The sequence below is a fragment of the Saimiri boliviensis genome, chromosome 2 (assembly GCF_048565385.1).
Source record: "Saimiri boliviensis isolate mSaiBol1 chromosome 2, mSaiBol1.pri, whole genome shotgun sequence".
Classification (NCBI taxonomy): Eukaryota; Metazoa; Chordata; class Mammalia; order Primates; family Cebidae; genus Saimiri; species Saimiri boliviensis.
In genome coordinates, this window is record NC_133450.1 from 165,013,315 (window position 1) to 165,031,153 (window position 17,839).

The following is a 17,839-nucleotide window of genomic DNA, read 5'->3' on the forward strand; positions in this document are numbered from 1 at the left end:
GTTAAGGTTTTGACAGAGATGCATTGTGATATGAGGGGGTGAGAATAGCAAATTCACAAGGGATAAGTTGGGACTTAGGAAAAGGCTGAGTATTTTTATTAAGGAAGAGGGTCTGCATAGATGAAAAACACGTACGTCAAGCAGATGTTCTAATACTAAATCAGAGATAGCTTAGAAGTGTTTGGTGGTTGCAGCCATATAGCTTGAAGGCAAGGGGTATATGCCTTAGCTGCTGGATCTAAGGCCAAACTTTATTATCACAGAGGTCTCTGGTGCCCATTATGCTTCTAGCATAACATTTCAGGGCCATGACCCTCTTGTGATGCACAAATGACAAAAGCAAGGAGTGACTGTGAAGTCCAAGGGTAAAAAGTGAAAGTAGAAATCCCTTAACATCATAAAAAGCATCTTTGGATAGGCGGTCCCTGACTACCAGATCTGGAGATGATTCCCTAGTTATAGCATAGAAGGTGAGGCATTCATAGAGTAATTAATAATCTACATTTTACAATATCCCACAACAGTCCAAAATTCTCTCAGTTGTTTGTTTTCAGGGAGAGGAAAATGCTGAATAGTAGAGTCTAGTCTAGAGATAGTTTTATCTGTGGCTGAAATATTATGACTCAGCTATTGGATACATTGTGAGCATATTTGAATTTTGTCTCTAGACCTCTTGTGCCCCTTTCTTGTTAATACCTTAAGGAGGTATTTAGTGCTTAAAAGGCAGCTGTCATAACTGTAAGAACATAGAAGGAGATCATCTACATATTGGATTAAGGTAGTCTCCTGGGAATTTTATGTTTTCCAAATTGACATTTGGGGTGTCTGAAAAATACATTGGTGCCTCAGCAGATCCTTAGGGTATAGTAGTCCACGTACACTGTTGCTTTTCCCAGCTGCAGGCAAATAAGTGTTGAGATTCCTTATAAAAGGGGATACTAAAAAATGACAGAACACAAATCAATAACCAAGAAAAACTAAGTACTGGAAGTGATAGCAGACAGGATAGTACTAAGAATCAAGGAGGGGAAATCTAGATTTGACAATTTTATTGCTACATCTCAGATTGTAATGGCCAAAAAATGGAATTATTCTATGACTAGACATGTCATGGCCAAAAATTTGGAGTACTACATGACTAGAAATAAAGACAAAAAGTTTTTGGTCAAATACCATGGTCAAATACCAGGCAGTTTCTTGAGTCCTGCTGGATTTAAATGATCTTGGGAAATCCTGGGGAGGGGCATAGGAGAATCTACTTCTACGTTAAGTAGTTCTGCAGCTCTAATTCATCCAATATTGGTAGAGTATTTGCCCATAAAGAAGAGGGAATTCTGTCTAATATTTGATTTAAACTGTTAGTTAAGTAGGTGTTAGATTGAAGGAGGCAAAGAAACTTAGGGAGGATGAAATAAGCTACTAGAGGATATAGACATGAAAGGAAGTAGCTGGGGACCTGCAGAAGAAGTTCTTCCAGGGCAAAACCAAAGTTTATACCCCAATTCTTGACACAGTTGCCTCCTAGCAAATGTACTGGGGTAGTAGAACTGAGAAGGAATTCATGTTGAACTTTAAAAGATCCCACAGAAATATTCAGACTTAAGATAGAGGTAAATCATGGGATAAATTATCAAAACTCATAACTGGTTAAATCTAGTGAATCCAAGAAAGTAGAGAGAAGGAAAGAAGTAGTGTTAATGGCAAAATGTGCTGCCCTGGTAATGAGAAACATGTTGGAGTGCCCTTCAATGAGAAGACTTTTTTCCCCTTGTGAGTTTAGTGATAGTTGAGGCATTGGGTATTTACCTACCCAGAGCAGAGTTACTAATTTTATGATGAGGAGAAGGCTCGGACTGTCATTCTCCTCCTGATGTCCTGGAAAATGCCTTATTATTAAGATTTTGGCAAGTGTCCTAATTAATGGAAGCCTGCTATTTTGAGGTTGCCATAGATTAAATTTCTTATGTTTTTCTAGCTGTTTCAATTGTGATATGACAAGTTTGCATAGTGTACTTTTAAATTGTTTTGGAAAATACTATCTTCATACTATTGGACTAACATTTGGAGATTGGACATGTTTGTAATTTGCTAGTTAAGATTATTTAAGAGCTTTGGCCTGAGACCATTTGCAAAGCTTGTGATCAGAGCAGAATCTTGTTAAAGCAGTTTCAGCCCTGAATATTCTTTTCATGTTGTCTCTAATTGATTGTGAAAGTTAATCACAGTTTCATCCCTTTGTTGTTTACCACTTTAAATATATGATCAACATACTTGATGAGATAAATATGAGGAATGGTTCCTAGCAGTTTTTCTCTTCCCTTAGTTTCTGATGGGAATCATGGGTGGTTTGAAACTCTTGAAGGTTTTCAGGAATGGTGGTCCAACTGGGTTTTTCAAACCAAATGAAGGCATTTCCAGGCCCAACCAATAGAGGATAAATTAATGTAAGTTTCCTTAGCTTTTCTATAGTGTCAAATGGGACAGCAAGTTTTTCTGTTTGCAACATTTTTGTTTATATTTTTTAATTTTCATCTAAAGTGACAAAAATAGAAATAAATTAATAGATTTAAATAATAAAAGTGGTCTGCTGTTACACAGAAGGATGTCACTGTCAAAAAGACCAAAACTAGGACATTTGGCAGGGGCATAAGAAATAATCAAGTATTCAAGTAATTCCACTGTGAGATGATATTTATAGATATAAGAAAACATTTCTTACTGTATGAACTACTGGATTCCTGGAGATTCAAGAGACATACCCCAGAGGATGGTAAAGTCAAAACAATTTTTATAATAATTGAATCAGTTATTTTTTTTTGCTTCTGTAAGAAAATACTACAAATTTAGTAGCTTAAGACAGCATAAATATATTATCTAACAGTTCTGTAGATCGAAATTCTGATACAGATCTCATCATACTAAAATAAAAAAGATCAGCAGGTCTGTGATCCTTTCTAGTAGCTCTGGGAGAAAAATGTGACTTTCTTTATTCAAGTTGTGCACAAATCTAAGGAAACTTAAACTATCCTTTATTATGTTGCTTGTATACTACTCAATTACTAAATATTTCAGCATTATTTAAATTCATAAATATATAAATGTCTTGTGAGGAAAAAAACATAGGCTCAAAAACATAATTTTCAGTTCCAGGAAAGCCTACTTGATTTTAGATGTTTTGATCTTCAGAAAAAAATATCAATCCTATCCACAAATTGTAAGCTACTAGAATTTAATTATATTTATTTTTTTCCAAAAATTAATGAATATCCATGGTATATGGTATAGTCATTATTGATAGATATGCTGTTGAAAATTGTAACAATAATTCTCAAAAATGATTTAATATATGACTGCAGAGAAATAAAAATTAAATAAATTTTTCTTGGGGAAATAATTTACTCCAATTAACAGATTTTATATTTGAGCATATAAGGATTTGTTTTTAAATAGAAGACAACAGAATCACAACAAATAAACTCTTATGAATTTAATAGCTTTTCAAAACATATTATGAATATACAAAAAAATCTATATTTAGATAAAATATTTAGCATTGAACCACACAAAATATATTCCTCAAAATTAAAACTGATAGTCTTGCTCACATATTCTTTTGTAAGATAAATATAAATATCATAGGCAAAAAAAAAGAGCAATGACAATTTTGATGTTAAAATTTCTAAATATTTAAAAGGCAGTAGGTCTACCCATGAAGCTAATGACATAGCTACACACTGTTTTAAAACTTTATACTGATCCTACCAAACAACCTTCTTCTAGGTCTTTGCTGAGTTCTTTCTCATCATTTAGGATTCAGTTAAAGTGTCAAATTCTCAAGGAGCTTTTTCCTAATTACCCCAGCCCCTGTAGCAATGCTTATCTTCATAAGATCCCTGATTACATTATGTAATTATTTATTTAGTCTTAGCATTTCTTCTTTGATAAAAGAGGTGTTCTCTTCTTCAGCATTGTTTCCCAGTGCCTAGAACTGTCCCTGGCAGGTAGGAAGTACTCTACAAATACTTGTGGAAAGAATGGATGGATAGACAACATTCAGCTCACTTAGAAAACCTGAGGTCAGGTTTCAGGAATGCCTAATCCAGTAGAGGGGCTTACAGTGGGGTTAGGGAAGTGTGAAGTAGCAACCTACAAAGAAGATTACTACAGACTATCAGAAGTAGTATCCAGTTAAATAAAAGCAAAATGACATTAAAAAATAACATCATAAACCTCTAAAACATTTTCAGACATAGAGTAAAAACCATATATCATAAAGTTATATATTTACTTGAGAACTATTAAAAGCCAGTGTAGTAAGAGTTCCACAAAGGTGCAGTTTTCATGCCAACCACAGAAATTTGAACAAAGCCCATGTAAGCTGCTGGGCTATACAATCACTGGAGTGCACCCTGGCCAAACATACTGGAGAAAATTGGAGGCACAAACATGACATCTTGAACTCAAAATTAACAAATGAGCTGACAGAATAAATGGGAAATTTTATTTGTTATTTCCAGCTCCATTACCAGCATCTTACTAGGGAATGAGTTATCGCACCACCATGTACAACAACATGAAATCACCACTATAGGTCACCATTCAGTAACTTCCCAAAGTCACATAGTTAGCAAAATAAAATTTAGAGTATGAAGCCACAACACAATTGTTAGCTACACAGTCCATTCTGTTTCTACCATAGTGTGTTAACAAGAAAACTTCCTGAAACTTGAGAAACTCAAAGAGACATTCATTCACTCAGTACTGTTAAGAAGAAATTACATGTTAGTCCAGGTACAGCTGATTGTATAATCATCTGACCTAGCATCAAGGAATCTTGCGCCAAGTAATAAAAGAACTAATTAATAAAATAGAAGTTTTAACATAGTGCAAGTCTACCTTAATTTGTGGCTTAAAACATGCTTAACCTATTGCGAAGGTATTCTTGAGCATCTCATTGAGAAAACATTAGTTGTCTTGTAAATGATTCTGTTGACACTGGTGATAAAAAGAGGGTCAACAGTGTGAGTTTTACACTCCAGAGGCAGTATCAGAAGGGATGAGGCTGGGTGCAGTGGCTCATGCCTGTAATTCCAGCATTTTTGGAAGCCAAGGTGGGTGGATCGCTTGAGTCCAAGTGTTTGAGACTATCCTGAACAACATGACAAAGCCCTGCCTCTACAAAAAACAAAAACAAAAACAAAAACAGCTGGGCATTGTGGCACATGCCTGCAGTCTCAGCTGTTTGGGAGGCTTGCTTGAGCCTTGGAGACAGAGGTTGCAGTGAGCTGAGATCATGTCATTCCACTCCAGCCTTTGCGACAGAGTGAGACCTTGTGTCAAAAAAAAAAAAAAAAAAAAAGGAAAAAAAAATGATGGAGGCATGCAAAGACGTAATGACATACGTGTTACTAACATAGAATTTTAAAACCAGAAGGTGAGAGTGAAGTAAAGAGGGAAAATGACATGGTTTTCTTCTCATCAAAGGTTTCAACTGCACTCATTTACCTCTTCAGGCTCAGCACTCTTATGGTCATGAGTGCTGTTTGAGGACATGGATGATGGTATGACTTGGGCTTTATTAGTGAAGGCACATGCTGTCAATGTGGATCTGCAGTTAGATCTGTTTCCAGAATCTTCTAGTGGTGTGAAGAATATAATCTTGCTTTAATCAATGAACTTCTTCAGTGACATTTCAGTAAAATGTCATAGCTAGAAGGGATAATCTAAGCCAATGGTTCTCTATCTATTCAAAACAAAACATTTTCAGTCATAATTATATTTTCATTTCCAATACACAAAACAAATCAGAATGGACTTTTAAAAATTGGTGTTAGTGATGTCAGGGGACTTTAGGCCAACATTTGTGTCCTTCATTTGACACCTTGATGGTTCCTAAAGACTTGTAAATATAACAGAATGAATGGTAGTTTAATTAAATCTTGCAATTTATACAAGGAAATGCTGATATCCAGAGAGATTAAGTTCCTTGTCTAGGGTCACACAGATGATTGGTGTTTAGCTGGGGTCCTGGCCTTAGGGTCTTTTACTGGCAATGGCTTCATGTTCTCAAATCCAGACCTCTGTCAGAACTTTCTCCTGTAGACTTGGTTTCCATTTCCATTTGCACCAATTACAGGAGTAACTCTGAAGTCCAGAGTAGATGCAGAAACTTTAAGGAATGTTAAAACTAATACATGGTAGTTTTAACAGTATATTAGTTAGGGTTCTCCACAGCGACAGAGCTAATAGGATGTATGCATATATGAAAGTGAGTTTTTCAAGGAGACCTGGCTCACATGATCACAAAACGAAGTCCTTTAATAGGCTGTCCGCAAGCTGAGGCAGCAAGAAACCAGTAGTGGCTCAGTCAGAGTCCCAAAGCCTCAAAAGTAGAGAAGATGACAGTGCAGGCTTTAGTCTGTGGCCAAAGGCCAGAGAGCCCCCAACAAACCATTGGTGTAAATCCAAGAGTCCAAAGGCTGAAGAACCTGGAGTCTGATGTCCAAGAGCAGGAGGAATGAATGGAAGCATCCAGTACAGGGGAAAGACGAAAGTCAGAAGATTGAACAAGTCAGGTTATATCACTTCTTCATCCTGCTCTGTTCTAGCCAAACTGGCAGCCAGCTGTAGGAAGCCACGCTTCCTCTTTGAGTTCACTGACTCCAATTTAATCTCCTCTGGCAATACCCTCACAAACATACAAAGAAACCTACTATACAAGCTATGTAGGCATCCTTCCATCCAATCAAGTTGACACTTAATCTTGACCATCATGAACAGCCATAATTTGTCATTCTCATAAACACACTGAATTCAGAGGTGATTTTCTTCAAACCTTGAATATAGCCTCATATCCATATATTGCTTTCTGTTGTTAGTTAAACATTTCAGGGGTGTGTGTGTTGTTTCCAAAACCAGTGAGCCAGTGAGAATGTCCCTGGAGGACGGGAACATATATTAGAGTCATATGAAGAAAAACAAGGGGAAACAATTATATCTGGGTCATTGCTTACCTAATTACTTTTGAGGCCAAGAGAATTACAGAGTAAGGAACTTTGAGTGTCTGTCAGCAAACTTGTAGAACTATGCCATAAAAAAGATGGCTGTTTAGGTTTTGCTTTGCTTTTATTCCAAAGGAATTTTGAAGTAGAGCTGCTTTCTGTTATTTTTCTAAGCTATTGCTATATCTGTGATCTTTACTGTTCCTCTATTGCTTGTTTGTGAAAGCTCTAGTTATAGATAATTGCAATCTCTCTTAACTAGATATTAACATGTATTCTAATATTTATATTGTTTACTACATTACATACATTTTGCTGACTTCCAGACGAATACAGGAATATGTATATTTGACTTCCTAGAAGATCACTTCATGTCAGTATCAACAAGCATAAACCTCCATGTTTTCGGGGAAAATACAAGGCTTCTAATGTTCACATTTTGTGTATGCAAATTTAGAGGATTTGTCATCCTTTTTGTTCCTTAATACTTAGTCATAATATTAAGTGTAGTAGAGTATTTTGGTACAATTGCAATCAGCACTTTACAAATGCATGCAGATATCAGCTATTACGAGTCAATACAAATGAATTCTACTTTGTTTACTTGTGTGCATGATCTTAAACTATTATTGCCAAAGAAACAAAATATTTGTTACCTGTCAGAAAAAGTTACAAGTGATTAAGTCCTTTGACTTCAATGGTTAGTACAGCAGAGACCAATTAACTGTGTAGGAGACACAAAGATATTATTTAAGTTTACTTTTAAATAGAGAAAGGGATCTTTTGGACTTAGATATAATTTGACCAATTATTTTGAATATACAATTTCCCTTTGCCCCCTTCCTTCATTATTAAGAGTGGTACTATGAATAGCAGAGTATCTGAGTTTAAGAAATTAAAGGACTGGGGAAATTTCCTGAAACTTTTGCCTTGGGTGTAAAATTTAAGTAGCTGTCATTGGCTAAGAATACTAAAATATATGAAAGCTAGAGCATGTAAGATTGACATAAGCTTAAATTACAGTGCTGGAAGACTGATGTAATATGAGCATGAAGAAGCTTAAAAAAAAACAACTGTGGCATTAGGAATTGGAATAGTATATAGGAATGTTTTTCCAACCCTTATACCTCTGATGATTCAGAAAAAAAAGAGCATACACATTTATGAATCACAGAATTGAGACAACTAAGTGAAACTATTGTGTGTGTGTGTATACATATACATCATATAAACCAACAACTGATACAGATAAAAGACAAGATAAGTAATAAAATACTTTGAGATAATTGTACTGCAAATCAACAAACATTTTAGGATATTTTGTGGGAAACATCTTTATTACATTTTAAATTGGAGCAAATGTTGTTGACAGTACTATAAGTAAGAAACTATCAGTGGCAGATCTAAATTACTGCTGAGGCACTGGGTTTTTATAGTTCTAATTTATATGATTCTGCTGGTCTACAGAAATTATTTTTATAACATATATATTCTCTATAATTAAAAATGCTGACTAGAAAAATTTATCCTCTTAAATATGGCTAAAAAATTCTGATCTTAAGGGATACCAAGGATAATTTATCACCATGAAAATGGCTACATTTTTTTCTAATAATAAGGGATCTCACTTTATAATATAAAGGCAACAGCTAGATTTATGGAGTTAAAATATTGTTTAGCTCAGAAATGATTACATATACACATTGGACTAGTAGCTAATTGTTTAATAAGCTTACAATCCTAACAGTTATTTCAAATTTAGCTTTATTCAGTTGTTATTCTTCTGGTTTTGTGTTTGTGTATGAGAATTAACTCTTAGACATTCAAATGTAGCCTTCTTTCTTTTAAAACATTTAAAAAGTGGTTTACATAAAATACTGTTCACCGAAAGAGGCCCTGTAAAGTATTTGAAGAGATTTATTCTGAGCCAAATATGAGTGACTGTGGCCCATGACACAACCCTCATGAGACAGTGAGAACATGAGCCCAAGGCAATTGGAGTGCAGCTTGGTTTTATATATTTTAGGGAGACATGAGACTTCAATCAAATACATTTAAGAAGTACATTGGTAAGGTCCAGAAAAGTGGGATAACTTGAAAGGGATGGGGAGGGATGTTTGGGGATGGAGCGGGGTGGCTTCCAAGTTATACGTAGATTTAAAAACGTTTTGATTGACAACTGATTGAGTTTATCTAAAGACTTGGGATTAATAGAAAGGAAATGTCTCGATTGCCATAAGAGGTTGTGGAAACTAAAGTTCTATCATTCAGATGAAGCCCTCAGGTATCAGGTTTCAGAGAGAATAGATTGTGTTTCTTAACAGATTTAAGATCTGTGTTGATGTTAATACCTGAGAGGTAGAATGAAGTATGTCCGACCAACTCCCACTTTCCAACATGGCCTGAATCAGTCTTTCTGGTTAAATTTTAAGAGCATCCTGGTTGAAGAGGAAAGCCATTCAGATGGTTGGGGAGCCTTAGAATTTTATTTTCAGTTTATAATACAAAACAAATATTAGGGCTTAGTTGCCAAACTGATTTTTTTTTTTTTCTTTTTGAGATGGGGTCTCCCTATGTTTCCTGGGCTGACCTTAAATACCACACTTACGTGATTCTCCAGCCCCAGCCTTCCAAGTACCTGGGATTACAGTCACAGTAAACTCACACTGTAAGCCTGAATTGTGTCCCCCAAAAATTTATAGGTTGAAGTCTTAACTCACTCTACCTTAGAATGTGACTGTAGGTCCTTTAGAGATAATTGAGGTAAAATAAGTTCAGAGGAGTGGGCCCTAATCCAATTATGACTGTTGTCCTTATAAGAAAAGAAGAGCAGGACATAGACACACAGACCAAAGGAAGATCATGTGAAGTGGTCACACAGTGAGAAGGAAGCAAACAAAGGAGAGAGACCTCAGAAGAAACCACATTGCCCAACAACTTGATCGTGAACTTCTAGCCTCCGGGACTGTGAAAATATAAATTTATATTGTTTAAGCTACCCAGTCATAGTACTGACAGGAACAGGAGGCAGGATAATTCTGCATAGAAGAGGGCAGGTCCTTAATGAGCACCAAAGTGAGAACTTACATCCCTATTTTCCAGCTTGACTGTTGCCTTTTTTGTTTGTTTGTTTGTTTGTTTGTTTGTTTGTTTGTTTGTTTTTGAGACAGAGTTTCGCTCTTGTTACCCAAGCTGGAGTGCAATGGCGCGATCTCGGCTCACCGCAACCTCCGCCTCCTGGGTTCAGGCAATTCTCCTGCCTCAGCCTCCTGAGCAGCTGGGATTACAGGCATGCGCCACCATGCCCAGCTAATTTTTTGTATTTTTAGTAGAGACGGGGTTTCACCATGTTGTCCAGGATGGTCTCGATCTCTTGACCTCGTGATCCACCCGCCTCAGCCTCCCAAAGTGCTGGGATTACAGGCTTGAGCCAACGCGCCCGGCGACTGTTGCCTTTTTTTAAAACCACCCATGCCCACCCTGCCCTCACTCCTGTGGCCATTAGAAACCCCAGGCTCAACCAGGAGAGAGGAGAGGAAGCTGAACATCAGTGGTTATGGTTAGATATGAAAGAGAAGTGGCTTGACTTCAGAGGGACAGCTTGACAGAATAACTTTGGAGAGGAGTGCAGCCATACCTACAACATTACCTTCCTCCTCCATCCCTTTTCAGCTCCCCTTCCAACAGAGCCACTTTCATTGGCAATAAAATCCTCCACATTTACTATCTTCAATTCAATCATGCAACATCATTGCTCCTGGTCACTGGACAAGTACTTCGGTGCCACAAGTGTGGGTTCAAAAGACTGTCACACTGATCCTTCACTAAACTATTAACACTTAAGCAAACTGCAAATGGCAAAGCTAAAAGGGCACTGTACTACTTCCTTTGGGGCTTCAGGGGTCATAGCCACCATCCTCTAGATGCTGTCATGAGGCTGGTACAGAATTTGTTCTTGCTGGTATCCCAAGTACTTGCCTTGGCTGTTGCACCTGCTTACCCATGAGGGGTGGAACAGCAAGTGACTGGAGTTCACCCCTGTCAGCATCCCATACACTCCAGTTCCTGCCTGTGAAGTGGTCAGGGAAATATCCTGCTTCAGTATTTTGTTATGGCAGCCTTTGCAAATGAATGCAAATACTAAAGACAAAATGTTAGCATGTTAGGCACTTTTACAATTGCTGTTGCCTGCTTTTTAACTAATTCTTAACCTTCATTCCCACAAGAAAAATGCTAAAAATAACTTCAGCATAAGCTTCAGATAAGATGCAGAAAACCGGATGGTATCTCTCCTGCACACTTACTACATAAACACAAAATCACAATTTTTTTGAATTTTTCATAGTTGAAGTCTCACAGCAATCAACTAAGTTAAAATATTCACAAATCCAGGCACCCACATAGGAAATGTGATGCAAGCAATTAAAATTGCCTTTGCGAAAATTCTATCAGTAAGAAAATGATGGCATTTGGGGAGATCTGATCTAACTAAAGCCTCTCCTGCTTTTAGTCTTCAAGCTGTCTTAATTATTCCTAGGCAAAGCTAACTTTGGTAGACATTTAGCTTATCCTTCGAATGTTAATAGCCCTTCCCCCAAATTCAGTTGCCTCTGTAAAACTACTGAGAGATCACCAGGCTACAGGGAAGAGAGAAGCCTGACTTCTTCAAAGTATAAACACAAATGATTTCCAGCTGTAGGGAATCCAGGAGCACCACACATTGGGTTCCAGAATGTAGGGATCCATGAGCCCCATGCTGGGCACCAGAATATAGGGAGCCAATCCTACATCCCCTGTGGGTACCCTGAGTTTGTTGGCAACAAAGAAATGAGAAAAAGATTAAGAGAGACAGTGGGACCAGGGGGCCATCACTTATTACTGTGGCGGCAGTGAAGTCCAAGCTCTGATCATCCACACTATTTATTGATTACAATCATTTTTATCTATAGGGTAGGGGTGGAGTGATGGTGGAGTGAATCAGTGAGCTGGAACTGGTGTGTTATCCTAAGGATTGATAACAGTGGCAGTTTGGGAGTTTCACAGAACAAGAACATGTGGTTATCTTTAGCTTATTCTCTATGTAGAGCTCATAGAATGTGGATCTTATAAGAAGCCTACAAGTCTGGCTACGTCATAGTGCTACAAAGGGGTTTTACATCCTTCAGTACAATGTTTACGGTAACAGAGCCAAGGTCACCCTGCACCAGAACATGAGGCATGGTGAGGCCTTCCTTCTCAGAGGCCTTCTGCGGCCTTCCACCATTTGTTGTTTCTTGTTTATATGTTACTCATTACCAATTTATGTAGGCACTCTGTAAGTCCTTTCTCCTTTGCTGCTTTTCCCAACACTGCCATTTCTTTTGAAGGTCACAAGACATGCAACTTCCTCAATTACTTCTGCAGATAACATCACTGTTATAGAACCTAAGGTTGATCTTTTGAGATATCTTTTTGTAATGGGAAACATTTCCTTGTCCCCCGAGCAGGGTGTGCAATGAGGGTATGGTTAAGATATTCAGCACCCCACTGCTCAAACCTTCAGGGGAGCATACAGATGGGCAAACTGTGGGGCTCTCACCCCACTGCAGTATCTAGGGGTCAGTGTTTACAGCTGAAGTCCCAGTGGGTGTGTGTTACAGGGTGCTCTTTTAGTTTAGCCACCCATAGGTGGCTTGTGTTAGTCAGATCAATTAGACCTCTGCTTATGTCAACTACAGAGGGCTCTATCCTGGAGTTCTCACTTTCATGTATCGGAAAAATCAGATCACACCTGGGCTTGGAGAAAGAGTGCAAACTTGTATTGAGTGGAAGTAGCTTTTAGGAGATGGAGGAGCCAGAAGGGAGATTGGTTTTCCCCTGGAGTTGGGCCACGCAGTGGTGCAGGCTCTTCTTTAATTGCCCCAGCCAAACTCTTTGTCATTCTGCCAGTCAGTGGCCTGCCTCCATGCCAGTACCTGTTGGTGTGTTCCTCTACTGATGTGCTCCTCTGGATGTCCAGCCACCTGTGTGCCTGCCTGCTAGGGTCTTGGTGTTTTTATATGTACATGATGGGAACATGGCAGGCCAGGGTAGAAATGAAACATTTGGGCAGGAAAACAAAAATGCCTGTCCTCACCTAGGTCCCTGGGCACAGGCCCAAGGGTGGAGCCCTAGTGAGGGACCAAACCCTTCCTATCTTCCAAATCATCTTCAGGTTTTTTGCACTTGTGACACCCATGGCTCGACATAGACCCACCAACTGATGGCTCCTGTGCCCACCCCAAAGTGACTCAGCATGAGAGAACAGCTGCCACTCCCTATGATTTCATCTCCAACACAATTGGTCATCAGCAAGTGCCCATTGCTGCCACACTACTACTTTCTCCAAACTACCTTTGAAAAACCCCTAACCTATGAGCCCTTGACAATATTGATTTGAGTAACAACTTCGTCTCTGGCATGGCACGGCTGGCTTTGCATCAATTAAAGTTGCTTTACTGCAATTTCCTGAATTGACTCTGTTTGTGCAGCAGGCAGTAAGAAAACCCAGTTACACAACTGCTTTTCTAAGAGAGAGACCAGATCTTCTGTAAACCAGAAAGGAGAAAGGTGTCATCAATTTTTAACAAACGGCTGAAGGCTCAGTTTGAGGGGATTATAGAACTGGTGGTAGCAACAGATATGGAGAATTCAAAACTGCTTTCAGTCTTTTTTCTTCTTTTTCTCATTAAGGACATGCAAGCAGGATTGGCAAAAGAGGAGTGGGGAGACAGGGGAAACTGTCTTGTGCTGGAGGCATGAGATGGAGGGAAGGAAGAAAATAATGAAGGAAAGACAAAACAGAGGCAAAGGCGGGTAATAATCCCTAAAAGACAGAAAACAAACAGCTGGGCTCTAGATTACCTTGGGAGCACTTCCAGCCTACAGTACAGGGAAATGGAGAGGAAACTTAGGCAGAACCCAGCCAACTGTTTGATTTGAGGAGATGGGGCTAAGAATATGGGAAGATAAAAGTGGCTAGAGTCTGTAGGACAGGATATCACAGTGCAAAGAGCTGCAAAGAAAAAGAACTACAGAGAACTGTAGACTCCACCTAGAATACCTAGCAAAATACCTATAAGCACATGCATCTAAGAAAATTACTTGGGAATAGGAAGAGAAACACCTGAAGTGATACAAGGGAATAATGCTCGGCACTTATTCAGAGCCAGGAATAGTACCTGTTCCCACCAAAGAGATTGAAAAACTCAGGACACATGGGTCATTAGATAAGATACAGTAATCAGAAAGGTTTTGCCTCGGAAATGTAGAATGCTTAACTATAGACAAAATACTGCTCTAATAATGCCTAAATGTTGTTAACAACAAAAAGTGAAATGATCACACTGTTTCCACATAGCCTGTGTGTCTCAAAACAAACGTCAACAACAATTTATAAGAGTATAAAAATATCCATCACCCACCAATGTAAAATTCACAATGTATAGATAATGTTAAACATTATCAGGCATGCAAAGCAGCAGAGAAATACAACTTGTAATGAAAGAAATATTATTCCATCAAAATCAGAATAAAGCAGATTTTGGAATTACCAATACTATTAAACTATTATTATAACTTCATTCAATATGTTTAAAATTTTAAGAACATATAACAGAAGAAAAAGATTAATCAATTCCAATTTTTTTTAGCTATTATTTTGTCAAATATTTGCTCTTTAATCACATCTCTCTTTTCTTTTCTTGAGACTTCATTGACACTTATATTTGGCCACCTGAGGTCACATAGCTTGGGTATATCATTTTTTGTGTGTTTAATTTTGGACAGTTCCTATTGTTATGTCTGAGTTTACTAATTTTTTCCTTTGTAATATCTAGTGTGCCATTAATCTCATTTAATGCACATACTTAGCTTTTATCTCTAAATTTAGATGTCATTTTTAATGAAATTTGTCTTCATCTACTAAAATTTTTAATGTATCAATGTTATTACAATTGTTTTAATGTATTTGATAATTTAAAGATATAAGAAATTTTCCACATATCTGTAAATAAAACAACACGTTTATATAGTGGATTGGGCCAAAATAGAAGCCTCCAAATTTTGGAAAATACAGTGAATTGAATAAAAATGAATATTACATATACTGAAATTTGACATGAGCAGCTAAAACAGTGCTTTTTGGAGTTCTAAGGCATAAGTGTTTTAAGCTTTCATCTTAGGAACTAGAAACAAAAAAAACTAATTACAACTAATTGTTGTCTCTCCCCTCAAAAAAGCAAAGGAAGTCAAACATAAAAACTCAATGAAATTGAGAACAATAAAACAATAGAGCAAACAGTGAAAATGTATAACTATTTATAAAAATCCATTAAAAGTAAATTGTCTATTTAGACTGTCCAGGAAAAAAAGTAATAGTGTACACACAAATTGTAAATGTCAGGAAAGAAAGGGGGAGCATTGCTACATATCACAAAATATTTAAATACTAGTAAGGGAAAACTACAAAAAAATTTTTTAAACATCTATCAGTGTACATGCAAGAGGAAACAGATAACATAAATAGTAGTCAATCAAGTCCTGGGTAAGAAATAGTCTTACATTAAGAAAATTAAATTTGTGAGGAAAAATATTCAGGAGAAAAAAATGAATTCTTCGTTCAGATTTCTGCAAATTCTACCCAACCAACATTTAGGACATAATATTTAGGACAACTTCAGCAATGATAGGTAAAAACTTTCAAAAATCTGCTGTTCTATAAAAACACAGGAAACTGGCAAAATGGTCAAAATGAATTTTTAAGAGGAATATATATCTAAGAAAAATGGCTGAACCTTGGTAAGAATGGTGAGATTTGTAATATTTAAATTTTCCCTATTTCATCCCCCAATCAGTACTCTATGGTAATGTTGAAAATGTAATCACCGGATGAGTTCTTCCTGCCCACTGCACAAAGACCATGACATTGCTATAAGGAAACAGTTTAACTGGCATGAGGCCAGCCAAGCCACACAAGAGACAGAATTAGTACTCAAACCCATCTTATTGAAGGCTAACAGAGTAGGGGCTTTTCAAAGCTAGTTTGGGGGAAGGGGTGGATGTGGCAATGAGAGCTTGCTGCTAACTGGTTATGTTGGAGATGAAATCATAGGGAGAGGAAGCTATTCTCTTGTGCCTCACTTTGGGCTGGGGCACAAGAACCACGGATTGGTGTAGGTATATGGAGCCATGGGTGTCAGACATGCAAAAAATGAAAAGGTATCTCAAAAAGTCAATCTTAGATTCTGCAATAGCAATGTTACCTGCAGAAGTAATTTGGGAATTTGCATATTTTGTGATCTCCAGAATAATGGCTGTCAATTGTTTATGTCTACATATTGGCAGAATTTAGGCTTCTGTCTTCCTTCTAGCCTGGTGGTCTCTCATTAATTTTATAAAGGGAGTTGAGTTTTGGGGAAGGGCCATTATCATTTAAACTATAAACTAAACTTATATTAAAGCTAGCCCAGCCTAAGCTCAGGAATAATTAAGGCAGGTTCAAGGCTAAAGACACAATGCCTAATGCTAGGTCAGATCTCCCCCACAGCAGTAATTTTCTCACTGCTGTACATTTTGCAAATACAGTTTCAAAAACTAATAACTTCACCATGATGGTAGCCAATGAAACTAGGAAAGTAGCAGCAACCAGAGGAGAAGAATCTGTTTCAATCTTCTCCAAAAGTTACGAAACCAGAAAATATTCATTATTTGACGTGTCTTGCAGCTTCGTAAAAAAAAAATCTCAGGTATGGGTTTGACCTGACTCAGAGCTTACTTAATGTGAACAGCCTTTGCCTGGAACCCTTATCAGAAACAGTGCCAATCACTTATGCCAGTCATTTATTATTCTATCTTTTTGAGACAACAGTAACAGTTTGGGCAAACAAGAACCTGACCAAAATACTGAAAGAAAAGCTGAGCTAAATCAGATAAACCATGTAGAGATTCCTAACCCCCCAAAAATATAAACAAATACTTGCTTTAAGCCACTAAATTTTGAGTAATTTTTAAAAATGCATCAATAGATAACTAATAGAGATCACATGGCTAGAATTTTTAGGAAATACCGTCTTACAATAATCCAGTCCAGCTTCATTTCTGATAAACAGTCTTTTGTCACTATGCTCAAAGGTGACCTTTTATAATTTTGTGAACTATACAGCTTCTAAGGGAAAACACATGAGAATATCTTTGTGATTGCTAAAAGGAAACTCATGAAAAAGGTTTTGTGACTTCTATGGATATGACACAAGAGCACAAGAGATTCTATTTTCCAAAAAAGATTGTTAAGAGAATAAAAAGAATTCACAAATTGGGTGACAATGTCTACAAGTTTCATACCTGATAAAATATTTATAATTAGAGTATACAATTTACTCTCAAAACACAGTAATTGGAAAAAATTGAATTTTTAGAATAGGAAATAATTCACAAAAAGAGAGATGCAAAGTAAAAGTACAATGAAGTAACCACTATACAACTATTAAAAGGATTAATTTTTAAAATTCATTTCTGATGAGGATGCTGAGCAATGGAACTCTCATATTATCCAATGAGAGTGGAAAATAGATATCACCTTGAAAAATAGTTTTTCGGAGTCCTATAAATTTAAACACACACTTACCACATGAACTTGTAATCTCTCACCTAGGTATCTGCCAAGTGAAATAACAACTGTTTTTACAAAAACTTGTATGCAAATGCTTATTGCGATTTTATTTAAAAAGCATGACACAATTCAATGGTTTTAAATGGCAAAAGGATAAACAAAATGTGCATATAAGAGAGTAAATCCTGTCTAATAATACAAAGGGACCAAC